The sequence below is a fragment of the Oryctolagus cuniculus genome, chromosome 5, assembly GCF_964237555.1.
Source record: "Oryctolagus cuniculus chromosome 5, mOryCun1.1, whole genome shotgun sequence".
Classification (NCBI taxonomy): domain Eukaryota; kingdom Metazoa; phylum Chordata; class Mammalia; order Lagomorpha; family Leporidae; genus Oryctolagus; species Oryctolagus cuniculus.
In genome coordinates, this window is record NC_091436.1 from 127,634,406 (window position 1) to 127,661,900 (window position 27,495).

Sequence of the window (27,495 nt, forward strand, 5' to 3'; positions counted from 1 at the left end):
CAGAGCTCAGTCCAGGTCTCTCATGCAGATAACAGGAACCCCAAGTCCTTGAGCCCCAACCTTTTGCCTCCCAGGGTGCTCATTAGCAGGAAGCCGCTTGGGAGCAGGGGTCTTCAAGTGGCTCACGGAAAATGCATATTATGAAAAAATCATGCATGAGTTTTTGCCTGGGTTTCAAAATTTTTTTGCACCAAAATAAACTTATCTTTTAATTCCATTCTTCCACAACTTTTCAAGACATCTTTATATTTGCTTACTTGTGTGCTGTTGCTCTCCATGCCAGACTCCCAGAACCACAAGGGCAGAAACCTTTTGTTTGTTTGATTTACTGCTGCGTTTTCAACACCCAAAGAGTACCCGGCACATAGCAGGTGCTCAGCAAACACTTTGGCATAAGCGGGTGGATGAACAAGTAACTAAATTTTTTTTTTTTCACAGGCAGAGTGGACAGTGAGAGAGAGAGACAGAGAGAAAGGTCTTCCTTTGCCGTTGGTTCACCCTCCAATGGCCGCCGTGGCCGGCGCGCTGCGGCCGGCGCACCGCGTTGATCCGATGGCAGCAGCCAGGTGCTTCTCCTGGTCTCCCATGGGGTGCAGGGCCCAAGGACTTGGGCCATCCTCCACTGCACTCCCGGGCCACAGCAGAGAGCTGGCCTGGAAGAGGGGCAACCGGGACAGAATCCGGCGCCCCGACCGGGACTAGACCCGGTGTGCTGGTGCCGCAAGGCGGAGGATTAGCCTAGTGAGCCGCGGCGCCGGCCTAATGACTAATTTTTTTAAAGATTTATTTATTTATTTGAAAGTCAGAGTTACACAAAGAGAGGAGAGGCAGAGAGAGAGAAAGAGAGGTCCTCCATCTGCTGGGTCACTCCCCAGTTGGCCGCAACGGCCAGAGCTGTGCCTATCTGAAGCCAGGAGCCAGGAGTTCATCCAGGTTTCCCACGTGGGGGCAGGGGCCCAAGGACTGGGGCCATCTTCCACTGCTTCCATAGCAGAGAGCTGGATAGGAAGAGGAGCAGCCGGGACTAGAACCGACGCCCATGTGGGATGCGATGCTTCAGGCCAGGGCGTTCACCTGCTGTGCCACAGTGCCAGCCCCTGACTAAATCTAACCAGCAGCAGGTTGTGTTCCAGACATGAATGCCAAGCATGAGCTTCTTCCTTTCCTAGCCCTTGGGACTTGAAAAGTAGGGAAAGTAGGGACTTTTAGCAATGAGTTCATGGATCATTCTGGAAACCAAGGCTTCTTATTCTGCTTTCATGGCAACAACAGACACCTTATAATTCGGACACCAGCCCCTCAGGGTTCTGGGGAAGGCACTTCATCTCACTGGCCTCCTGCTGCAGGTTTTACTGGGCCTGCCCATGCTTTCTGGAGAACTCTTCAGTTTCTCAAACCAGCGACGTTTGGGCCGCCTACTTCTGTGTTGTGGGGGACTGTCCTGTGCTTTTCAGGGTGTTCAGGAGCATCTCTGGCCTCCACTCAGTCGATGGTAACAGTACCTCCAGTTGTGACAACCAAAAATGTCTCCAGACCGTGCCAAGGGCCTGTGAGGGGCCAGACCACTCCCAGTGGGAGACCCTGCTGCTCCGCCGTGTGCAGAAAGCCCTGCCCACAGCAGAGAGCTCTTCCTGGGTGTTGGCAGAGCTGAGACGGAGCTGCCCCGCCCTGTAGAGCCCTGTCCTACAGAACTCTCTGCACTGATGAGAGCATCCATTCTGTGTGGGCCAGCGTGGCAGCCACCAGCCACATGTGGCCAGGGAGCGTGTGCACCTGTGGCCACTGTATGGAAGAGCTGAGGTGTTAAGTGTACTTGGTTTTGTTTTTTTTTTTTTTTTTAATTTTATTTATTTATTTATTTGACAGGTAGAGTTAGACAGTGAGAGAGAGAGACAGAGAGAAAGGTCTTCCTTCTGTTGGTTCACCCCCTAAATGGCCACCGTGGCCGGTGCTGCGCCAATCCGAAGCCAGGAGCCAGGTGCTTCCTCCTGGTCTCCCATGCGGGTGCAGGGCCCAAGCACTTGGGCCATCCTCCACTGCCTTCCTGGGCCACAGCAGAGAGCTGGACTGGAAGAAGAGCAACCAGGACAGAATCCGGCGCCCCAACCAGGACTAGAACCTGGTGTGCCGGCGCCACAGGCGGAGGATTAGCCTAGTGAGCCGTGGCACCGGCCCCTCAAGTGTACTTGGTTTTAATTTAGAGAGCCACTGTGGCTATTGGTGGCCCTAGTGGACACTGCAGGTGTAGAACCTGAGCCTCTCACACGAGTTATCTGGGGACAGCAGGGTGTGATTCAACAAACTCAGGATGAGAATCTGCATGAACTCCCAGGGGCTACTGAGCTACTGGACTGAAGACCACACTTGAAAGAAGACGGTCTGAGATAAAGGGCACAGTGCACACAATGGGGCTTCAGAAAGTCCATGGAAAACATGTATTATAAGAAACCATGCCTAGATGTCAGAATTTTTGAACCTAAGAAAATTATTAAATTCCATTGTTCATGAACTTTTTTGAAGACTGCTCATACAACTTGTGCGTCCCTTATCCAAATGCTTGGGATTTGGGATTCTTTTTGATTTTGGACTGTTTTCACACACACAATGAGATAGCATGGGGGCAAGACCTCAGTCAGAACACAGAATTCATTTGCAAGTCATTCACCTTATACACAGACAGAAGGTAATTCTAGACAATATTTTAATAATTCAGGGTGTGAAACAGTTTCATGGTGTGGAGTTGTCCACTGATGGCACCCTGTCACCATCCAAGTCATTCCAGATTTCAGATTTTGGGATTCGGATTTTTGGATTTGGGGTTTGGATTGTTTTTGGATTGTCACAGCAGTGACATTTCTGCCACCTGGAAGAGCTGGTTGAAAGACACAATACCATAATGTAAGATAATGGCGAAAAAAAGGTGGTTTGTGGCATCACACAGATACCGGCTTGGATCTGTTGTCCATCGGCTGTGTGCCCTGGCCAATTTACTTGGCCTCTCTGAGCTTCCATCTCCCGTCTGTAAGATAAAACAGAGCTCATCCCTCCCTCGCGGCGTGGTTCTGAGAGCATCTGTCTGCAAGCACCAAGCCCAGTGCCTGGCACACACTTGGCACTCAGTAAGTAGCCGCCGTTGTTACCGATTCGTCCTGCATAGTCTGCACAGGTCTGCCCTGCCTGCCAGGTGGTGTCAGGGGGCCATTTGTCTTGGAGACACCCAGGGTGAAAAAAAAGCAGGTCCCGAGCCAGCCTACACCTGAGTCAGAGTCCCTCATGGTGGCGCTTCGCTCATTTCTTTGCAATGGGAGTAAAACTCACATAACATGGAGTTAGCCACTGGCCATTTAAAAGAATACAAGTGGGTAGCATTTAGTGCATTCATGGTGTTCTGCAGCCTCACTTCTGTCTGGTTCCCAGGTGTGTTCATTGCCTCAAAAGGAAACCCCATGCCCAAGAAGCAGTCACTCCCACTTTCCTCTTCCTGGCAACGAATCTGCTTCCTGTCTCAGTGGACCTACCTTGCTGGATGCTAAAAAATAAATAAATACATAAATAAATAAATAAATAAATCCTATAATCTGAGGGGACTTCAGTTTGTAGAAAATGGAATTATTTTTTTGGGGGGGCCAGTGTTTATTGGGGCCAGTGTTGTATTACAGCGGGTGAAGGCACCGCCTACAATGCCAGCATCCTGTATCGGAGAGCTGGTTTGTGTCCCAGCTGTTCTGGCTTCCGATGTGGCTCAATGCTAACGCACCTGGAAGCAGTGGATGATGACCCAAGGTGGACCCCTGCTGCCCACGTGAGAGTCCAGGATGGAGCTCCAGGCTCCTGGTCTTGGCCTGGCTCACACCCCTGTTGCAGCCATTTGGGGAGTGAACCAGCAGATGGAAGATCTCTCTTTGTTTCACCCTCTCTGTGTCACTCTGCCATTAAAATAAGTAAAAGACTTTTTTAAAAAAATGCTTATTTTGGTACAAAAACTTTTATAAATTCATACATGGGAAGAGTCTGGCAAAAATTCATGGAATCTGTGTATTATGAAAAAACTATGACCTGATTTCAGAGTTTCTCTGCCCCTAAATTAAGTTTTAATTCCATTTTCCTGGGGTCAGCACTGTGGCATAGTAGGTTAAGCCTCTGTCTGCAGGGCCAGCATCCCATATGGGCGTCAGTTCGAGTCCTGGCTATTCCACTTCCCATCCAGCTTCCTGCTAATGGCCTGGGAAAGCAGTAGGAGATGGCCCAAGTCCTTGGGCCCCTGCACCTGCAGGGAGACCCAGACGCTCCTGGCTCTTGACACGTGGCTCTTGGCTTCTGACTGGCACAACTCCAGCCATTGCAGCCAACTGGGGAGTGAATCAGCAGTTGGAAGATCCTTCTCTCTCTTTCTCTGCTTCTGCCTCTGCCTCTGTGTAACTCTGCCTTTCAAACAAATAAATAAATCCTTTTTAAGAAATTAATTTCCTACAAATTGTTTGAAGCACCCTTCTGAAGGATTTTTTGTGTTTGATTTCTTTACTTAGCATAATGTCTTCAAAGTTCATCCATGTTGTTGCATGCATCAGTATTTAATTCCTTTTCATAGTTGAGTAATATTCCATTATATATATTAACCAAATGAGTTTATCCATTCATCAGCTAGTGGACATTTAGGCTGTTTCTACCTTTTTTATTGTTGTGAATAATGCTGCCAGGTACATTTGTGAGTAATGTTTATTTAAATGCCTGTTTTTCACTTCTCTGGGGTACGTATAGCCAGGAGCAGAGTCACTGGCCCCCTAGTCATTCTATTACCCTTTTGGAGAAAAGGTTTTCACAATGGCTGCACCATTTCCCAGTTTTATGGCAACGCCTAGGGGTTCCAGTTTCTGTACACCCTTGCTACCATGGATGATTTACTTCCTTTCTCCCTGTCTGCCTGGGGCTGACCTGGAGGGCTTGGCCTAGCCCAAACTGGCTTTGAACCCTCGTATTTTAATAAAATTTAATGTGCAGTTTTGTGCAGTACTGCATTATATTTCATGGTATAGCTGGGCCTATTTTAATTCAAATTAGGAGATTTCCAGGAGTGGGCATTTAGGCTAGCAGTTAGGATACCAGCATCCCACATCCAGGTGCCTGGGTTCCAGTCCCAGCCCAGGCTCCTGGCTCCAGCTTCCCACTAATGCAGACCTCGAGAGGCAGCAGTGATGGCCCCAGTGATTGGGTCCCTGCCACCCCCTTGGGAGACCTGGGCTGAGTTCTGGGCTCCTGGCTCCTGCTCTGGCCCAGTCCAAGCTGTTGCAGGCATTTGGGAGAGTGAAACTCTGTGTGTGTGTGTGTGTGTGTGTGTGTGTGTGTGTGTGTCTTTGCCTGTCAAATAAATAAACAAGAGAGAATTAGGGGATTTCACGGGCGGTATTCCAGTGTGTCTCGGGAGCACATCAGCGTTGCCCTGTGGCTCTGAGGAGGAAGGTGATAAGCCAGGGTCAGAGGACACAGAGTGCTGGAGGAGGGCTCTGCAGAAGGGACTAGGGTTCCACTTTGACAATGAGGATTTGTCCAAAATCTCTCTTCTGGAACATCCTCAAAATTGATCTCTAGGGTGGAGACCAACATTGAAACGATACATTGTATGCACAAGCAAAGGGAGCAAGGTCTTCCTGTAACTCTCGGAGCCACCAAGATTGCTCTACGAGGGCCAGGGCGTCTTCTTTAAATTGGGAATTCACAGCCTTGGCCACGCCTTATACCACCTGATGAGCTTTACTCTTGCTTAATAGGTTTGTGATGTGACCCAGGCTTCTGTAGTTGTTGAAGCTCCCCAGGCGTGCAATCAGGATAGAGACCTGCTGGGCTAGGCCAGCAGACACAATAGTAAGAAAAACACATTGGCTGATAGAGACACAGGGTACCGGGGAGATGTAACACATCCATCACATGATTAATCGCAACTGTGATGGGTGCTGCTGCACTGAGATTCTGGAGGTACCTCACTGAAGCTACAACTTGAATGAGGCATGGACAGTGAGGGAGAGCTGGGGACAGAGCATCCGAGGCATGGGGGACCAGCATGTGCAAAGGCCCAGGGGTAGGAGCAAACTCGAGTGTCCGAGGCCCTGAAAGGCAAGCTGGTTGGGACCATGAGCAAGGGGCAGGAGGGGAGAGGAGACAGCAGGTTGCCTTCTGAGCCTACCTGGGCTGAGTCCGTCCGACATGCTGTCAGCACTGGAGCTGCTCATTTTGATGTGAAAGGCCCAGATGTTCTGGAACGAGCAGATGTGTGCAGATCGACCTGTATTTCCTAATGGTCTGGGCAGGAACTCTCTCCTCCGGGGCAGGATAAATCTCCCCCCCTCCCTTCAGCCTTCTCTGGGGAGAGTTAGGGCATCAGAAGAAGAGAGAGTTGGATGAGTTTAGGAGTTTTCCTCACATCTGAAACGCTTCCCGGCTTCTTTTGAAAAATTCAGTCTGCTTCGTCAACTATGCAGAGAACTCATTCATGAGCTGGGCGGTCCCTAAAGCGGCCGTGGGCTCGCACCTCTGGTTGCAGCAAGCCCCCAAGTGTCTTGGGGGCTCCAGATCCTGTTTCACATTTATATCCTCCTCCTGGTTCATTCCCCAAATGGGCACAACAGCCAGGAATGGGCCAGGCTGAAGCCAGGAGCCAGGAGCTCCATCCTGGTCTCTACTCCACCCCACTAGCCTCAGTTTTTTTTTTTTTTTTTCCTTTTTAAAAAATCTGCCAATTTCTGATGTGCTGTAGGTGGCATGGAGGGAAGGCTCACCCTTCATTTGGCACCACTTCCCTTCGCAGAAGCCCTGGGGTTTGCATCCTGGGCCCCGCCCACCCCCCACCTTCTTGGGGCTGGAGCCCCTGCCCGCTCTGCTGCAAAGTGAGCTGGGACTCCATGGCCTCATGGCCCAGAGGAGCTGTCCCCTTGGACGTGGGCTCCTGGATGCCCCTTTAAAGTGCCCCGTCTGTATATTGAAGTTTTCCCTCCTCAAGACTCTTCAATCTTCATTTCGCCTTCTCTCCCCACAGTGCAGTGGGGTATGTGTGGCCTCACTTGGCATCGCCGTTATGCACAAGGGAAAGTGAGGCTCAGACAGTGGGGTAGTGGCAGGGTGGCACTTGCCCCGTAGGTCCTTGGAAATTTGCACAAGCTTCCAGGGTTATTTCCTGTTGGCCGCGTGGAAAGAAGACTAGATTTCCATGCCCATAAGCAGTGTAGGGGTGAGGTTGAGAGAGGTTTGGGTGCTGCAAGCCCTGGCTGCACCACTTACTTTTGTGGTCGTGGGCGGGTTATTGGGCCTCAGTTTCCTTACTTGTAAAAGGGTGATCCCAGCAGTGAGTGTTGTAAGTGTTAGTGGTACCATTTGTGCCACCCCAATGCCATGCCTGGCCTACATCCGGCCTTGGAGGTGTGTCTGCTGTCCCACCCCCTCTGCCATCTGATGTCCTGTGCTGGCTTCTGGCCCTGAGTCCTCCAGATGGTTTCTGGATTGGGCTGGGACCCTTGAGGGCACAGGCTGAGAAATGCTGAGTCATCAGGACTCCTGTTGACTGTCACGTGGAGGGAGGGGTGTGAGCATCCCCAAGCACTAGTAATGGCTGCCACCTATCCAGGGCCTGTCAGGTCTGTGTGGGACCTCCATTCTCTGAGCTTCCTGATACGCCTGCAAACAAGGTATTGCTTACCCCATTTGTAGAAGAATGAAGTCGTGCAGCCGGTGCAAGGGGAGGCCACATGAGCCCAGATCTGCTTAGGGCCAAGCTCTTGTTCTGTGCATGAGATTGTGTGACCTTCCTACAAGAGACACCTTCCAAGAGGCTTCTCCAGCAGTAGCTTTATTCACAGAATCTTCCTCCACATCCCCAAACCCATGCTCACTGCCGGTCTTTCAGGAGCATTGACCACCGGCCAAATCGAATTTAACCAAGGTTCCACTGTTGCAGAAAAAAGTAGCTAAGAACCCTGAGACGTGGATGCAAGGTGACCCTTGTTTTGGATGCCTCCTGGCGGCTCAGCATATGAGGGCAAATTCAGCAGATCTGCACATCATGCGCCTGATTTGGCCAAGGTCGTGTCTTGGGTGCTTTCTTGGAAACTCTTCCCATCTCTAAGGCCCATCTTGGGTACCACATTGGCTGGGGCATGGTATAAGGTCAGGAACCAGTGCGATCCTCCTTCAGGGCCTCCTGTCACAGCTGGGGCGAGCCACACTGCTTCCCATCCAGGACCTTTGCACAGGCCGTCATTGTGTGGGCAGCTCCCTCTCTGTCTTGTCCCTCCTGCCCCCTGACTTTGCTCTGCTCATTTATTCCCGGAGCTCAGAGTAAAGGCTCGTTCCTTGGGAAAGCCGACCCTTTTCCATGCTAGTCTGCCCGCTGTCACTGTGTTTCTCCACACACCACTGCTGTAGTTACCTGCTTCTAATTTATCGATGTTGACTTTCCCCGTTAGATTATAAGCTCCATGAAGGCAGGGTACACATTGGTCTCACTCAGCTGTGCCATACCACAGGTATCCAGGCAACACTGGATGGATGAATGGTTTGTTGAATGGATGGATTGAGTTAGTTAATTCCCTTTCCTTTTCCCAGCTGCTCCACTTCTGATCCAGCTCCTGCTAATGCACCTGGGAAAGCAGTAGAATTTGGCCCGAGTGCTTGGGTCCTTGCACCCATGTGGGAGACTCCAGAAGAAGCTCCAGGCTCCTGGCTTCAGCCTGGCCCAGCCCTAGCCAACACGGTCATTTGGGGAGTGAATCAGCAGATGAAAGATCTCTCTGTTTTTTCTCCCTTTCTCTTTGTAACTCTGCCTTTCAAACAGATGAGTAAATCTTAAAGAAGAAAGAAAGAAAAAGACATCTGGAGTCTAGCCACGCACCTGACATAGAGTCGATGGCCAATTAACATTGGCCGTGAGGTTGACTAAGCTTAGCTCTCCACCACTGGACAAGCAGTTCCAAGGGCTTGGGAGACTCATTTCCCCACATTGAGGGTGAAGGGGGAAACTGAGTGAAGCACCTGCCAGCTTCCCAGCCTGCCGTGGGCCCTCGCAGCGGCCTGTTGCTCGCATTGCCAGTTCCTGCAGTGACTTCTTTGTACATAAACAGTTACTCCCCATAACCTGCTTTGCGCCAACATTCAGAGATAATGATAACAATCTTTGTCACATTACAGGCATTGCCTCAAAAACATTCCGTTGCTATAGGAATGTTCGGGATGGGCTTCTCGCTAGAATTTCATGAGTAACAAACTCTAAAATTGCAGATGATTTAGTGTGAGGCAGGAGTGAGAGTGGATGTATGTTTCATTAAAAAAAAACACACACACACACAAAACAAACAAGCCTTTGAAATGTGAAGCTCTTCTGCAGTTATGCTCTCCTATAGTTTAAAATAGGAACTACTTAAAAGCTGAGAGTTGGGAGGAACAAGCACTTTCTCTTAAACATTCAAATGGGTGAAAATGACTTTGAATGCTGCCTGCAAGTGTGAAGACACTAGGTATTCAAGGGCTTTTTTTGGAGCTGGCTGTCAGAGACAAAAGATTTCTCAATTTAAAAAAAATCATTTTTATAGCATTAAATAGTAGGCATGAATACCAGCAGCCCTCTTGACATTTTGAAGATAATTTATTTTCTGAAATGTCCCAGTCCGTGTTAATAGATGACTGTTCTCATTCAGGGAGGCAGCTTCGGCCAGGGTTGCCATAGGTAGGGTTGGGAAGTTCAGGGTGGGGGCGGACAGGGATCCAGGGACAACTCTCTGTGAGCCTCACTCTTTTGTTACTCGGGTACTTCAGAAAGCTCATGGGGAAATGGAATTAAAAGGTAAGTTTGCAGGAGCAGGTGTTTAACATAGCTGTTCAGACGCCTGCACCCCCTATCTTGGAGAGCCTGAGTTCGATTCCTATCCCTGGCTCCTGACTCCAGCTCCCTGCTAATGCAGACCCTGGGAGACACTGGCTCAAGTAATTAGGTCCCCACCACCCATGTGCAAGACCTGATTTGAATTCTGGGCTTCTGGCTTCAGCCTCGGCCCATCCCCAGCTTTTGTCGGCATTTGAAGAGTGAACCAGTGGGTGACAGTGTTTTCTCTCTTTCTCTCTCTCTCTCTCTCTCTCTCTCTCTCTCCCTCTCTGTATTTTTCTCTTTGCCTCTCTGGCTCTTAAATAAGCAAAAAATATTCATTTTAAAAGCACAAGTTTATTTTGCTGCAAAAAAGAATTGTGAAATCCATACATTATATATATATATTTTTTTTCATTTTACATATTTATTTGAAAGGCAGAGTTACAGAGAGAGGGAGAGACAGAGAGAGAGTTCTTCCATCTGCTGGTTCGCTCCCCAAATGGCTGCAACACCCAGGGCTAGATCAAGCTGAAGCCAGGAGCCAGGAGCTTCATCCAGGTCTCCCACACAGATATAGGGGTCCAAGCACTTGAGCCATCTTCTGGGCTTTACCAGGTCAGTAGCAGGGATCTGGATCGGAAGAAGAGCAGCCAAAACTTGAACCAATGCCCATGTGCAATGCAAGTGTCACAGGTAGTAGCTTTACCCACCGCACCACAGGCCGGTCTCCCACAAATGTTTGGAAGTCCCCTGGCACCTCAATACAGCAAGTTGGTGCTGTCCCCTTTCTGCAGCCCACCTGGAACTACACTTCCCTACCCTGGTTCTCTTTTTGGGAGTCTCCCAGTATTAACATTTTGCAGTCCAGAGAGGGAAGTGGAAATCATGTTTATTTGCAGCCTCCCTCTCTGAGCCAGGATCCCAGCAGTCCCCTTAGGAAGGCGTTGCTGTGTGCGGGATGAGTGCTGACCACGGCAGGGCCACTCAGCCACGGCCTGTGGCTCGGCACTGCCTGCAGACTGCCTGCCAGCCCATGAAATAGGCACAGCAACTAGGAGTAAGCGCTTAGGGATTCTCACACCAATTGGACAGAATGGTCTGTTGAATCCAATCATTAAAAAGTGGGCTGATCCTTTGTATGAATATTTCATTTTTCTAGCCTTTCACTTGTATTGTGTCTCATGGAAGTATTCATCCTGATAGTTCCCAGCAGTCATTGCTCCTCTGAGAAGCCCCGAGTCACAGTCCTTGTGAGCTGCCGCCCCTCCCCTGTGGGGCAAGCAGGAGGGTGCTTCAGAAAGTTCGTGGAAACGGGATTAAGGATAAGTTTATTTGAGCACAGAGTTTTTCTGAAATCCATGCATGTGTGAAGTCTGCGGAAAATGTGTATTAGGGGAAAACTATTCATAGATTGCAACTTTTTTGGTACCAAAACAAACTTATTTTTTAAATTCCATTTTGTCATGAACTTTTCGAAGAACGCTTATAGGCTGTTGAACAAATCTGGGGAAATCGGCATCTACCAGATAACACTGTGACAGATCAATCTCACTCCCTTCCCCACCCCTGCCCCCAGACTGTTTCTGTCTGGTTCATGTTCATGGTCGCCTTCCCCAGTGCCTTGTCTGGCACGCTGCAGGCTTCCCCAGCACAAGCGAGTGGGCGGGAGCAGCTCTCGGGCAGGAGGGTGGCTGATGGTGAGCCAGGAGATGATAAAGATGTGACCGTGCCTTCTCCTTGCCCCCGCAGAACCAGGTCGCCTCTTCCCACCTGCCCAGCAACATGAAAGCAGCATGACCGACCAGCCGCAGGAGAAGCCCCCAGCACCAGGCCACCGACTCAGCCACCTGCTGCGGAGGTCAAGGTGAGCTTGCTCTCCTTCTTCCAGAAGGTGGAGGAATTTCCCCTGTGGCCAGTTGTGTGTGCTTCTGTCATACCTCACCACAGGCTGAACAAATGGAAGGCGGAAGAAGAGCGGTCAGCCCCGGGGCAGAGTGTGCTCATTTCTGCTGGGGAGAGGCTGGTGTGGGGCAGAAAGGGTGCTGCATCCAGTGTCTGGGGCGACGGGGTGCCCAGGATTCCACCTGCTGCACCGGCAGCCTAGCACGGGTCTCTCTGGGATCGAGTATCTTGGGAGTGCGGGATGAAGGGATGTCTTGGGTAGGCTGGAATGGGGAAGACCACTTGGGCCCTGCGCTGTGACTCCCAACACCCCAGACAGACCTCGGTCCCACACAGAGGGAGGAGGGGCTGGAGACGATCAGCCAGCCCGCTTCCCAGCAGTGTCAGGTAGAACACTGTTCCTGCGTTGGGACACCTTCTGCCTCTCTGTAACTGCTGGCTTTGGGTGTGAAGATGGCTGTCACGATTCTGCTCTTTTTTCTTGTGCGGCTTCTTCCTAGAGACCTTATCCTCTCGTCCCTTCCCAGTTGGAAAGGGCTCCGTTACTGCCAGTGTCTGTCCTGCCAGCTGCTCACCCGACCTGTGCCATCGTCATCAGAGAGTCAGTTGCTCACCATTCACTGTTGAGTGTATATGAGGATCCTCCTCTGGGCCAGACTCTGCAGATCCATCAGGGACCAGGAGGGACAGGGTCTCCTGTCTTGAGACAACATAGGTTTGGATCCCTGGAGGAGCATTTGAAATATGCTTTGAGCTTCTCCTGCTCTTTAAATTTCATCTCTTTTCAACATGTTTCTTAAATGTTCCATAAGTGCTTTAAAATGTATATTATTTAAATTTTATTTATTTGAAAAATAGAGTGACAGAGAGGGAGAGACAGAGAGATCTTCCATCTGCTGGTTCACTCCCCAGATGGCCACAACAGCGAGGTCTGGGCCAGCCTGAAGCCAGGAGCCTGGAACTCCATCTGGGTCTCCCACATGGGTGTCAGGGGCCCAAGTAGTTGGGCTGCTTCTGCTGCCTTCCCATTTGCAGGAAGCTGGATTGGAAGCAGAGCAGCTGGGACTGGATATGGATGCATGTGCCACAAGCATTGACTTATCCCGCTGTGCCACAACTGTGGCCCCTCTTTAGTTATTGAGTATAATTTTCTATATGTGATCTTTAAAATGTTGGTTTACTATGCTATTCAAAGACCATTGCTATTGTTATCTTTCTATGATTTTGTCTGATAAATCTATAAATTATTTAGAAAGATGTGTTAAAATCTCCTGCCTGGGGCCGGCGCTGTGGTGCAGCAGGTTAAAACTCCAGCCTGCAGTGCCGGCATCCCATATGGGTGTCTGTTCTAGTCCAGGCTGCATCATTTCCGATTCAGCTCCCTGCTAATGTACCTGGGAAAGCTGCAGTAGATGGCCCAAGTGCTTGGGCCCCTGCACCCATGTGGGAGACCTGGAAGAAGCTCCAGGCTCCTGGCTTCGGATTGGCTCAGCTCCAGCCATTGCCACCGTTTGGGCAATGAACCAGCGGATTCTGTCTCTAAAACTCTCTAACTCTGTCTTTCAAATAAATAAAATAAATCTTTCTAAAAAATCTGCTAATGGATTTCTGAATTGTTCCTGGCAATACTGAAAGTTCTGCTCTGTAAATATTAAGGCAATGCTATTTGGTGCAATAAATGTTTAGAATTGATGTATCTTATTAACGAATTGGGATTTATTTCTGCGTTTTATTTCTTCATATGCGTTTAGTTTTTTCTGCTGTTTCTTTTATGCTGAGGTGTTTTTCTCCCTCATTCTATCTTCCTTCCATCTTTTTTTTTTTTTTTTTTTTTTTTTTTTTGGACAGGCAGAGTGGACAGTGAGAGAGAGAGAGAGAAAGGTCTTCCTTTGCCGTTGGTTCGCCCTCCAATGGCCGCTGCGGCCGGCACACCGCGCTGATCCGAAGCCAGGAGCCAGGTACTTATCCTGGTCTCCCATGGGGTGCAGGGCCCAAGCACTTGGGCCATCTTCCACTGCACTCCCTGGCCACAGCAGAGAGCTGGCCTGGAAGAGGGGCAACCGGGACAGAATCTGGCACCCCGACCGGGACTAGAACCTGGTGTGCCGGCGCCACAAGGTGGAGGATTAGCCTAGTGAGCCGCGGCGCCGGCCTCTTCCATCTTCTTATTTGGAATTAACACGCTCTATGTCTGTTCTTTTAGTAGTTACTCCAGCTATTTTTACAGGCAATGCTTAAAGTCTAAAATTAATCAGTGTCTTTCCCTCCCTACCCAACAGTGCAAGCACCATAGGCTGTTTGGGCCTAATTACCAGCTCTCCCAGCTCTCTCGTCTGTGGTTACAGCCCGTGCTTTCATTCTGCCCTGTTTTTCCCCCTACTAATTAGACAGCCTTGTGTGATACAGTACAGGTATAGATTCATCCACAAACTTACCCATTTCTTTTCCCACCGTCCTTTCAAGAATCTGGACTCAGTTTCCTCCTGCCTGGAGCAAATTCTTTGGAATTATTCTTCAAGGGGGAGTCTTTTGGTGATAAACTCTCAGAAGATTTTTCTGTTTTGGTTTTGTTTGTCATTGGTTTGGAAATGTCTTTATTTTGCTGTTTTGAAAGGTGGCTTCCCTGGATGTTTTTTCTTGATCTTTGAATGATTTCACTCCCGATGGCTTGCGTGCCGCTGTTTAGAAATCAGCCGGCAGTCTAATTGCTGCTCCTTTGTAAGTGATCGGACTTTTCTCTCTAGATACAGTAAGGAGTTCTGTGCTCTTTGGTGTTCCGCAGCTCCATTATCCTGAGGAAATTTTCCCTCCTTTAATCCGTTGGGGTTTCAGTGGGATGCCTAAAACTAAAAGTTTGTGTCTTCCAACAATTCTAGAAAATCCTTACCCTCCATTTGTCTGAGTGTTGCCCTTTCTCCATTCTCTCTGTCGTCTCCTTCTGGAATCCCACTTAGGCTTATGTTAGACCCTCTCCCTCAGTTCTCTGTATCTGTTAACCTCTGTTTTATATCTTTCATCTCTTTGTCTCTCTGTGCTGAATTGTGGATAATGCCTTCAAATCTATCTACTACTACTGTGCGTTTTGAATGCTGCATCACCCAGCCATTGAATTTTCCCTTCATTTCCTTTATTTGTTGTTTCTAGAATTTTTGGCCCATTATTTTGTGAATCTGCTTGGTGTATTTTTCTGGCCTTTCACTTCTTATTCATATTAGAGGAATTTATTTCTTTGGAATATTGAGTTGGCTGTTGAGAAATTTTATACTTTCATGTCTGACCATTCTGGAATCTGAAGTCTTTGCGGTGTGATTCTCCTGTTCATTGGTTTTGTGTGTGTGTGTTTTGTTTTGTTTTTTGTTTTTTGTGGTTTTTTTTGAAAGGCAGAGTTACAGAGAGGCAGAAAGAGAGAAAGGTCTTCCATCTGCTGGTTTGGTCCCCAAATGGCTGCAATGGCCAGACCTGTGCCGATTTGAAGCCAGGAGCCAGGAGCTTCTTCTGGGTCTCCTATGTGGGTACAGGGGCCCAAGGACTTGGGCCATCTTCTACTGTTTCGCCAAGCCATCGCAGAGAGCTGGATGGGAAGTGGAGCAGCTGAGATTTGAACCCAGCACCCATATGGAATGCCGGCACTGCAGACAGCAGCTTTACCCACTACGCCACAGTGTTGGCCCCTGCTGCTAGTATTCATACCACCTTGCTCCCCGGGGAGCTGTGCATTTTCCTTAGAACTTGATCTTTGGGAATTAGTTGACATGTGGATTGAAGTTAGTTTTTCCAGAGAGGATTTGGCCATGGGGGAGAGGGGTATGATAACTGCTAAGCAAAAATCACTTTGGGTTAATGTTCTGCTTGTCTTTTCTGGTTCTACAAGTAACAGAATCCAGACAGCAGACCCAGGTGAAGTCCTGCTTTATGGTCACACATTTTCAGGAGAAATTTTTAACCCCATTCTCCGTGGCCCAGGGTCCAGTTTCCTTGAGGTCCCCTTTCTGCGTTCTGTGCGCTCCCGGAGAGTGGAGCCTTTGGGAGCCCCAGTTTATAAGGGTCCTCCCTAGGCGTTGCAGAGCTCGACTCTCCAGGTCAGCAGAAGCCGGCCGTGGGGCTTGCTTACCACCCAAGGGTCCTGCTTTTGACTTGGTTTGGGTCTTTGCAGAAACGCTGCACTTGTAACGGCTCGCTCACGTGTGGACAGTCTTTATGTCTAAAATCTTATCCGGCCTGTTGGTTGTTCCAGTTAGGAAGGTGGAGTCGGCCATATTCCCGGGAAGTAGATCTTCTCTCTTCTCCGCAGTAACCCCGTGGGGCGGGGACTTCTGTTCTGTTCCACACAAGACTGAGCTAAGGCTCAGAGGAGGTGTGTGGCTGGCCCGGGGTGAAGGACTGGGAGGGACCATTGCCCTCTCTTGTCCCCTTTTAAGCCACCCGCTGACCACGTGGTGCTCACAGGGAATACGGGTTCCTACCAGAATGCTTTCAGTAGCTGCACAGCTTGGTACAGTTTGTTTATGAATCTATTGTTTATCTTCCCTGAAAGAGGAAATGGCTTCTGCATATTTTGTGGCTTGTTTGTCCCTCGGCCACCAACTGCCTTCCTCTACATCCCCACTCTGAGAGGCCTCGTAGACCCGGAGCCAGAGCCCACGTGAGCCTCCTGTCCTCTCCCTCTTCTCGCTGGCCTCCCTCTCCTGCGCCTCCTCCCCACCCCCATCCTCCCTGCTCTTGGTTCTTCTCTCTCATGTGCCCTTCGTAGGAGGGGAGGCTGCTGATCTCCACGGTTGGCTTTTGGGACTGTGGCAGGGCGAGGGGAAGGTGGGCAGGAAGAGGGTAGGGGCCGGGCAGGGAGGGAGAGAATGCTGAATTTGAAGCTAGCCGTGCCTCTTGCTCAGTTAATCTCTCTGGGCCTCAGTTTCTTCATCTGTAATATGGGGGCAGTGGGTGGAGCTGTTTTGAGGCTTACTGAGGATGCATGCTGAGCTGGTAGCACAGAGCTTGGACGTCCTGCACACTCCATCCGTTACAGCTGTGAGCAGCCCACTGCACAGCCAGTGCTGTTCAGCAGTGCTCGTACCTTGACAGAACTGGTGTATCACAGGGGATGAAAATGGAGGCAGGAATCTAGTGTCAAGGTGGGACTCCCGGCCTTATTATGTGTTTTGAACTGAGTGTCTTTAAAAAAAATCATCTAAGGGAAAATCAACACACAAGGTCTGGCCAGTGTTTGTGGAAGGTTCTAGAATGGGGCTGAGAGCCCCCCCCCGCCCCAGCCCTCCCACATCTTGGCCCTCCCTCCCACCTATGCCCTGTGTCATGGCCAAGGGCGGACTGGAGGGAGGTCATTGCTGTGGCGGTTTCCCCATGCAGCTCCCAGGCCAAGAAGTGGCACAGCTGCTCTGCAGACACATCTCCAGGGGTGATGGGGTGGGAGGCAGGGTCTTCAACATCCCTCACCTCCATTCTTTCAGCTGCCGCGAGACCTCCTTCTATTTCTTGTGCTCCCTGCTGGTCAGTAGCTTTGTGTTACTCCAGATTTGATACCTAACAGGCAATGACTTTGTTTTTTAAATTTTATTTGTTTGAGAGCAGAGAGAGCTCCCATCCCTTGGTTCACTCCCCAGTCACCTGTGACTTCTGCAGGTAGGCCAGGGCTGAAGCCAGAAGCTGGGAACGTAATCCTGACCTCTCGTGGGGGTGGCAGGAACCCAATCGCTTTGAGCCTTTACTGCTGTCTCCCAGGGTCTGCATTAGCAGGAAGCTGGAGTCAGGAGCCAGAGCCAGGAATTGATCCCAGTTACTCCGACCGTGGGATGCAGGCGTCCCAGTGGCTAGGCCGAATGCCCGCTCCCTAGACGACAACTCTTTATGCAACACCCGCTATTTGTAGTGACTCTGGGCACTGTTCACTGAGCGCATGGTATAAAAATGCAAAGTTACCGTGCATCTCAGCTGCTCTCAAAATTGCAGTTTGTGAATTTAAAAAGGACTTTACAGTCCCAAAAATGCATCAAGGATAAAATATCTTCCTATGACTGTCAGGCATTCCGGGTACATTTCCAGGGGGACATAGCACCTTGCCCTTGGGTGGTCAGTAGAGGGTTCCTGGAGGAGGCTGGCACAGGAAGACTGGGCATGGCCCTGGAAGGCAGGGTGAGGGGGCTGGAAGAGGAGCCCCAGGGGACAGGTGGTAGAGATAGGTGTGAGACCCAGGGCAGTGCTTCCAGCTCCACCCTGTTAGCACTTCTGTTGGCTTCTGTTAGCACCATAGCCTCCGTTAGCAGTCTGACAGCCCTGGGAAGTTCTCCTGTCTACCTGTGTATTGTCAGGTTGCTGCTGTGTTTGACCACTGGTCGGAAGGTTTTGCCTGTGTGGGTTCCATCTCTCTTAAGGCCTCAGGGCATCTGGGCCACCACCAAGGCAACTTTCCCTAGAAGTTCACTCTGGGACAATGGACAAATGACTGTGCACCGACCGCTAGTCTCCTTCTCCCCAGTGTTGCTCATTCCGAAGGGTGAGGGTTGCTGGGGAGCCCGAGCGTGGATGTCGTTGGGGCTAGCGAGGGGGCTTCTTGGTAATGCCGAGACTACCAGGATGAGGCCTTGGGCATTTTCCACCCAGCTGAGTGGCCAGGCCTGTTTGCCTGGGCTTGAGCACCCATCCCCACCCACAAACCTCAACGTCTATTAACAGCCTCATTCTTGATAATGATTCACGCTTCCTGCCCCTCCTTCACGCTGGTTACCCAGAGCCAGGATTGATTGCTGACAGCCCACGCCTGGCCTTGGCCATACACAGGCCCACTAACAGATGGCTTGTTCTTCCCTGGCTCACATCCCAGGTTGAGTTCCCCTCGTCAGCTGAGCCCCACACGGTGTGAAGAGAGGGATTCTCCTAGACAGCAGAACTAGGAGCTGGAGACCCATGGTGCCTGGGAGTGTCCGAGGCACCATCGGTGGTTACTGTGGGCTCAGAGACAGGAGACGCCCCACGCCCCAGGCGATGGGCCCAGCACTTGCTGAGCCACCCAAGGCTCTCACATGAGTCATTAAGTGCAGCTCTGGAGACCGGCCACCTGCTCCTTCTCACTGCTGGTGATCCCCCTGCTAAAAGATGCTTTGCCCGTGCTAGTCATACCCATTATTCTAGTTCTTTAAAACAACAACGTGATAACGAGAGCTTAAGTCCGCTCTGATACCTCTCCCACGCTTCCCTTTTCCAAAAGGTGGCAGAACAGACCGAAACCCATGTGCTCTGGCTCCCTGCGCCCTGTGACTCTAGCAGGTGCTGTCTCCAGGCATTAGGTGCCTGGCCCCGGGTTGTTGCATGTCCTGGGACAGACAGCATCTGGGTATGACCTTCCCCAGTAGGTTGAGGCCAGGGGGACCTCCTTGGAGCTCATGGGGTCTCCACCTTTTCATTCTGCAGAAGCGGAGCCTGAGGTATGGGAGGGGAAGTCTTTTGCCCAACAAAGTCACGTGGCCGACCTCATCTGCTATTTGGTCCCTGTTATCTTTGTATGGGGTTTGCATTTCCTGACTATGTAGCAGCGGGGTTGGGGGTGGGGGGTGGGCAGGGGATGAGGGCCTGAAAGAGCCCCATCTGAGAATGCTTGGAACTCCTGTGACTATCCCGGGAAGAAGGAGAGAACCTATAGCCTGATAATCAAGGGACAAGGGGGGACACTTGGGTGAGATCCAGAAAACCGAGAGCAGAGAACAAAAGGAGAGCCACCCAGAGGGAGCTGTGACATTTTTATCGATGCAACAGAAGCAAATAGGAGTCTAGCTCTTTGCACGGCAGTGAGGCCTCCTGGTGTGTATTCTTAGAGGACACACAGTCGCGTGAAGACACTGGCCCTGCTCTGGGAGCAGCAGCCTGTGGTCTGCGGAGGCTCTCTGGGGCTTGGACACCTACAGGTCTCATCTCCCATGCGTCAGCTGCCACCACTGGGCTGACTCTCCAGGGCTGTCTTCTACCCTCCAAGCTTCCATAGCTCAAAATGAGGACACAGCCTCCTGGGAGAGAAAACGGGCATGAAAGCGCCCCCCTACAGTTGTAGTAGTTGGCCTCACTTTTTCTTTTCCCACGTCACTAGGGGTTGTCATGAGCCCTGGGGAGTCGATCAGGTTGCTGCTGTATCCCACTTCCCTCCAAGGGGGCTGCTGGTTAAGCTGGAGGAGGAGAGACGGCAGCGAAAAGCAAGGAAATGGCCAATAAAGACAGAGTTGCTGCCAGTTTCCTGGAATCTGAATGAGGCGGGCCCTCGTGAAACAGAAAAGGAAGTGGTCTCTGCTTATCCACGGTTTCCCTTTCTGTGGTTTCGGTTCCCCACGGTCAACCGCAATCCAAAAATATTCAATGAAAAATTCCAGAAATAAACTATCCGTGAGCTTTAAACTGAGTAGAGCGAGGAGATCTCTGACCGGTGAGCTGCAGGGCTTTGTCCCCTGTGTCCCGCCGGGGGTGCTGCACCTTGCTTATCAGATCCTCTGCTGTGGGAGCTCAGTGCCTGTGTTCCGCTAACGCTTCTTTTACCTAATAACGACCCCAAAGCAGAACAGTAGTAGTGCTGGCACCGTGGATATTGCCGAAGAGAAGGCACGATGTACCCCCTTTAAGTCGACAGGAAAAGGTCTCAAGGAAGGAAAAAATATTGCATGCCAAGGTTGCTAAGATCCATCATAAAGATAAATCTTTTATCCGTGAAATTGTGAAGAAAGAAGAAAAAAATCTGTGTTAGTTTGGCTGTCACACCTCATATGTCAAAACTTACAGCTGTAGAGGCTGGCATTGTAACACAGCGGGTTAAGCTGCCACCTGTGACGCCAACATCCCATTTGAGTGCCGGTTTGCATCCCGGCTGTTCCGCTTCCAATCCAGCTCCCTGCTAACGCACCTGGGAAGGCATCGCAAGATGGCCCAAATACTAGGGCCCCTGCCACCCATGTGGGAGACCCAGATGGAGTTCCAGGCTCCTGGCTTCAGCCTAGCCCAATGCTGGCTATTACATCCATTTTGGGAGTTGGGGAGTGAACCAGTGAATAGAATCTCTCTCTCTCTCTCTCTCTCTGTCACTTTGCCTTTCAAATACATAAATAAAATCTTTAAAAGCATAAAGGATGGAAAGGACACTAAGGGTTTGGTGGTGCCCACGGTTTCAGGTCTCCTTTGGGAATCTTAGGGCGCACAGAGGGTATCAGCTGTCTGGGTGCGTGGAAGGACTGAAATGACTCCAGCTAACTGGGACATACCCTTCAAGCTTCTGTCATTCATGATAAGCATGGAGAGTGTTCAGCCTTCGATGGCCACAAAAGCATTACTTCTCTTTTCCTCTCCTGGGGTCTCCAAGTGCCTGCGAGCGACACCTCAGAGAGCAGAGCGCCTTCATCCTGGCCCACGGCCACATGCAGATCCCTTTTTGCCCACCCCTGGATTCCCCTGACCCGGATGGAACCCAAGTCCCCCGCAAGCTTCCTGCAGAGAGGAGCAAGTGCCCTGAGCATTGACGTTCTCGTGTTTCCTGCTCGGCCCGGGGAACAGTATCCTGGACGCAGGGTCTTTCTTCTGGTTAAAAAGGAACGAACCTTGGTGCACTGGTGCTTTTGGGAGTATTATCTCCTGTGCCGGAAGGCCCCGAGCTATGGAGGTTTTTCTCTCTCTCCCGCTCCTGTGTGCACTTCTGGCACTTCCTGGCACTCCACACAAAGGGTGGGCTAAAGGTTGCCTAGGAAACAAACAACCAAACCACATCAGTCAGGGCTGAACCACGGGGCCCCATCTAAACTGTACCCACACCGAAAGATGGCCACAGAGGCCCCACCACAGCAGGAACCCGGCACAAGCACCTCCACCCCACATGCCCTGCGTGTTCTGCACTCCCTCCTGTTGAATCTCCACCAAAACCTGGAACAGCCGACACTGCTGTCCCTGCCGGGGTTGCTCCCAGCGCCAGTGGAAGGGTGAGGTTAAACCCTGGTGTGCTGACTGCAGAAGCGGGACTCTCGTTGCTGCTGTCTTGCCACATAGGCCGTTTGTTTCTCTCCAGTGAGGCTTCTCCCAGCGAGTGAAAAATAGCCCTTTAAGCCTAGAGTTTTGCGTTTTGTGTGTGTTTGTTTTTAAATGTAAAGAAAGTGCATCATCAGCTTCAAACTTCCAAGTTCATGACTAAGTGACAGAAGCTTGAGGGTTGCTGTGGTGAAAGATTACCTCTTTGGTATTCAGAAGTCAAAGGTAAAAGCTGGAAGAATCCAGCCAGGGGGAAGTGGCGTCATGCTGAGGACATCTGCGGGTGAGCAAGTGGGGACCACTGCAGAGCTCAGGGGAGCCGCATCCTTGGGCAGCCGAGGGCGGGGGCCTGGCTCTTTGTCACCAGTTGTGCTGGGGACAATCAGCCTCTGCTAATTTCTTTCAAATAGACAAAGCAACTCAGCCCTCAGAAGTTTGTTGTGGGGAGAAAATAAAATAGTGTGTGTCCATGCTCTGTACAGTGCTTTCTGGAATGTTACAGCGGCTGTGCTGTTCCTATCAGAGACTCAGCGTGGGGCCGGGAAGGCTGATCTTCTCCAGTTGCCATTGATGTCAAATGCTATGGTCATCAGGCAAACCGCTTTACTTTCCGAACTTGAACTCCGCATCTGAGGGGTGGTAAGAGTGAGAGCCAAGAATTATTTACTATTCTGTTGAGAGAGAGACAGAGACAGAGAGAGAGAGACAGAGACAGAGAGAGAAATGAAAAGAGGTGTTTGGTGCAGTGGTTTAGCCACCACATAGGGTACCCCCATCTCGTATTGTAGTGCGTGGCTCCAAGCCCCAGCTCTGCTTCTGATTCCAGCTTCCTGCTAATGTGCATCCTAGGGAAATCAGGTACTTGATGTTGCTGCCACCCTCGTGGGAGACCTGGATTGAATTCTGAGCTCCTGGCTTTGACCTGGCCCAGCCCTGGTTCAGATGCAGGCATTTGGGGAATAAACCAACAAATGGGAGCTTTTTCTCACCTGTCTGTCTCTGCCTCTCTGCATTTCAAATAAATTAATCAATGACACTTTTGGAAAAAAAGGAGAAAAAATTAATTTTCTCTAACCTGCAGCTTTTTTCCCCTTCTTCTCTCCTTGCCAGGAGTGGAATTACTGCTTAACTTCTTTTTTAATTAAAAATAAAAAAAACCTGATGTTCTGGGTGATGGAGCATAATATTTAGACATGTAGAGCTGACAGTTGATGGGTGTGTTGTCAATACACCGTCACCACAAATCATGTTTCCAGGGTTGGTCGGGAGCAGATTCCCATGTAAATATGTATGTCGCACACACACACGTGGGTGATTTAGGGTGATTGGGAAAGGGCCCAGTGACCCTTAGAAAAGCAGCTTGCGGGGGCAGCCACAGGGGAGAGTCAGGCCATGAGAGGGAAGCCACTTCCACAGGGAACTGAGCTGACGACTGTGTTGGCTGTGGGAGCAAAAGCTCTCCCCTTCCCCCCGCCCTGCCTCCCTGCCTCACCCTGAAAACAGAGATGGGTGAGACACCTTTAGGAAGAGGTCCCAGTCTGAGGGAGGAGGCAGGCAAAACAGTTTCAGTGTTTCTTTAAGTGATGCGATGAAGGTGTACACACTGAGTTCCAAGACCAATCTTGAGTGTTCTCTGAGCCTTCCTCCTCCTCACGTCCCTGCCTTTGCTCACCGTATAACTGTAGTCAGAGGCTTCCCAAACCTGCCTGAGCCTTGGAGCCCTCTGTCCAGCTGCCTCAGTGGCAGCGCCTGCCGTAGGTCTCAGAATTCGCTTGCACTTTCTCTGGGCTCTGGTCTTCCTCGGTGTGAACCTGACATCCTGGTACCTCCCCTCCCACCCTTATGCCCATTCCATCCCTAGTCCTGTTCACCCCAAAACACCCTCCATCATCACCCTCCCAACCACCTGGCCTGGACCCCAGCGAAACTAAGTCTTGCCTTAGCCTGGTTCAGCTTTCTCTAGTCTGTTGTCTGCACCATGGGCCAAATGCAACCCCCGCCTGACTTTGCATGCCCCTGAGCTATAGATGGTTTTTACAGAGCACCTTGGGTGATGTGGGAGCCCTGACTTGGAACCCCAGCTAAGTGAAATGCTTTCCCTCCCAAAAACAATTCCATTTTCTCATTAGTAGATCTGGATTACAAATAATTGTGCTCAATTATTGTTCTTACTTGGTTTTGAGTTTCTTGTAAGAATTTGTAGAGACTTACTTTTTCTCTTACCAGATAAGTATCTATACAGCGGCCTCTATTTTACCTCTTGGCTGTGATACCCAGGACGTGTACTATCTACCTGGCCCTTGGCAGAACGTCTTTGCTGACCCCTGGTCTACCCCGTGGCACTCTGATCCTTCCCACGTGCTTGCTCAAGGCACTTCGGTGGCTCCTGGTGCTCTTAGGGTGAAGATAAAGGTAGGGAGCCACAGCAGCCTTGGGCGGTGTGGCTCCTCCTGCACCCCCTCCCAGGTCCATCCCTGTGTCCTGTTCCCCCACTCTGGCCGCCTTTGGGTTCCTTATGTCTGCTATGTCCTCACCGGCCGCAGGGCCTTTGCCCTTACTATCCTTGACTCTGAAGCTGTCCACACCCTATTTTCCCCCTGTGCAAGTGTGCACCTGTGTTTGGTGGGCAATAGGAAGTGCTGAGGGAAGGGTCTGTAGCCGCCATTTTCTGTGTGAAAGGGGTTGGGGCCATCAGCTGGGACCAGGTCTTCGGCTCCAGGCCGGCGGAGGGTTCCACAGCAGCCCTGAAGGGTTGGGCTGCAGCTGGGGTTTACCTCTCTGGCACGCAAGGAGGTCATACAGCCCTGCCTTCCCGCTTCTGCTTCCTAAAGTGTGAAGTCTACACGTTGGCTCTGCCAGGAATCCTACCTTTTAGAAAAAGAGGGGAAAAAAATGGCTGTGTGTGGACCTACCCACCCCACCCCACCCCCGGCTCTGGGTCCTTCAGTCCCCAGGGAGTCTGTGCCTGCCCTGGAGACACTAACTCCTGCGGGAAATGCAGGAAGTACAATGGCAGAGGGCAGCATGCACGGCTTCTGGTGTTTTCCTGACTGGCAGAGTTGGCAAGATGCATCCACGCACGGGCCAAGCTGTCTCTAGCCACCCTCTACCACGGGGTGGCAGCTGACCTCCCCAGAGCTCTCTGGCCAGCACCGCCCAGACAGAGCACCCACTCCCCCAAACATAACCAGGGCCTGGTGAGCACCAACTGTGCTGGTCCCCCAAACCACGTATACCAGTGGAACTTGTTATTGTAATCATGTAAGGGAATTGGGATATTGGGTGATGATGTATGGACACAAAAAAAAAAAAAAAAAAAAAAGAGAAGGGCTGTTCCCATGACAGTAAGTCACCTTGGTCAACCTCGGCTGGGAATGGGTGTCGGGTAAGTCAAGTTTTCAATGCTTTGCAAAGAAGTTAGAGCAAGCCACTAAAGGAACGTTGCTGTCACACTGGGTGTGAGCAAGACAGTTGTCAAAGACTGGCACCAGGGGCCGGTGTTGTGGCTCAGCCCGATCAGTCCCGGCTGCTCCACTTCCCATGCAGCTCCCTGCTAACCTCTTGGGAAAGCAGGGGAAGGTAGCCCAAGTCCTTGGGCCCCTGCACCCACGGGAGAGATCAGGATGGAGTTCCCAGCTCCTGGCTTCAGGTTGGTCCAACCTTAGCCGTTGTGGTCATTTGGGAAGTGAACCAGCTGGTAGAAGATTTTCTCTCTCTCTCTCTCTCTCTCTCTCTCTTTCTCGTCCCTCTCTCTCTCTCTGTATCTCTGTCCTTCAAATAAATAAATAAACTTTAATAATAATAAAAAAAAAAGACTGGCATTAGAAGGAGAGAATACAAAGGTATTTCCAAAAATTTATGGGAGACTGGGATGAAAAGATAGGTTTATTTTGATGCAAAATCTTTTGAAATCTGCATGGATTTTTCCAGAACACACATTTTCCATGAATGTTTTACAGACCCCTTGCGTAAGCACATCAGAGGATTCTGAACCACAGTTCCTTTACTCAGTCCTTAGCTTCTAGCTCTGGCTCCTTGTTAGAGAACCCAAACAGGGAAATTATAGCGTATGCATGATGGGGGGTTTCTACATACAAGACAAATACAGAGCTCCATTGAACAGAACTGTGAGCGAAGAAAAGGCCTGGCCCTGCCTCCAAAGCTTAGTAAGGTCATTTTGCTTTAAATTAAAATATATTGTTGGCCGGCGCCGCAGCTCACTAGGCTAATCCTCCGCCTGCGGCGCCGGCACTCCGGGTTCTAGTCCCGGTTGGGGTGCCGGTTCTGTCCAGTTGCTCCTCTTCCAGTCCAGCTCTCTGCTGTGGCCCGGGAGTGCAGTGGAGGATGGCCCAGGTGCTTGGGCCCTGCACCCACATGGGAGACCAGGAGGAAGCACCTGGCTCCTGGCTTCAGATCGGCGCAGTGCGCTGGCCATAGCGGCCATTTGGGGGTGAACCAACGGAAGGAAGACCTTTGTCTCTCTCTCTCTCTCTCACTGTCTAACTCTGCCTGTCTAAAAAAAAAAATACATTGTGGATTGCTTTTAAGTGTGCATGCAGGTATATCCACTGTGTTTTGCATCTTTTTATTTTTTGAAGAAGGAGTATATTGATATGGTTCAAAAACTCGGAAAAGTAGAAAAAGCTATAAAATGAGAAGTCTCCTTCCTGCTCCTTTCCCAATCAGCTTGGTTTTCACCTCCTCCCCCACACAACTGTTGCTCACTTCTTGGCTTCTCCTAGATTTTCTTTATGCACGTACCAACAGCTACCCGTATACCGCAGTCCTCGTTCCTCATGGATTCTGTGTTTGTGGATTCTCCTACGTTTCAGAATTCATTCGCAGTCAGAAAATCGACAGTTGCAGGGCTTTCTCGGTCATTCGCAGATGTGCACGGAGCAGTAAGAATTTTGAGTTTCCCCATGTGTGGCGAGGCAGGCCTGCCTTCTTCCAGCACGCAAGTGTCCTTTTCAGTCTACTTAGTTGGCTAAATGTTTCACATTTTTATGCTTTTGGTTGTTGACTTCACTGCCTAAAATGGTCCCCAAGAGTAGTCTACAGTGCTGTCTAAGAACAAGAAGGCTGAAATGTGCCTTACAGAGAAAATACACATATTTGGGAAGCTCCATGCAGATATGAGTTACAGTTCTGTTGGCCATGAGTTCAGTGTTAATGATTCAATGTATACCAAACCAGGTGTCTTCAAACAGAGACAGACACAGACCAAGGTTATGTGTCCATCGCTGTGACCAGGGGCTCACAGGAACCTAACCCTGGATTCCCCCTGGGAGCACTGGTGCAGGATTCTCCAATTCTGTGTTCATGGAGACTTTGCAGAACATAACTACCACGCATAACAAGGATCAGCTGTTTACATGCAGATACACTACACGTCCATACATACGTACTCTATTCTAACCGTTTTTATGCAAAAGATAACATATTATTCACATCGTTCTGGATCTTTTTTTTTAAAGATTTTATTTATTTTATTTGAGAGGTAGAGTTACAGACAGTGAAAGGGAGAGACAGAGAGAAAGGTCTTCCTTCCATTGGTTCACTCCCCAATTGGCCACAGCGGTCGGAGCTGTGCTGATCCAAAGCCAGGAGCCAGGAGCCAGGGGCCAGGAGATTCTTCTGGGTCTCCCATGAGGGTGCAAGGACCCAAGGACTTGGGCCATCTTCTACTGCTTTCCCAGGCCACAGCAGAGAGCTGGATTGGACGTGGAGCGGCTGGGACTAGAACCGGT

At 50.4% G+C, this 27,495-nt stretch overlaps 1 protein-coding gene across 19 annotated transcripts in view; it reads left to right on the top strand.

Moving 5' to 3' along the window:
• Positions 1 to 27,495, top strand: part of TRERF1 (transcriptional regulating factor 1) — a 226,174-nt gene that overhangs the window by 142,305 nt on the left and 56,374 nt on the right. For all 19 annotated transcript variants that reach the window (XM_051855691.2, XM_070074094.1, XM_051855693.2 and 16 more), the window contains one exon: positions 11,594 to 11,708. The gene's annotated coding sequence lies outside the window, so the exon portion shown is untranslated. The remainder of the gene's footprint in view (positions 1 to 11,593; positions 11,709 to 27,495) is intronic.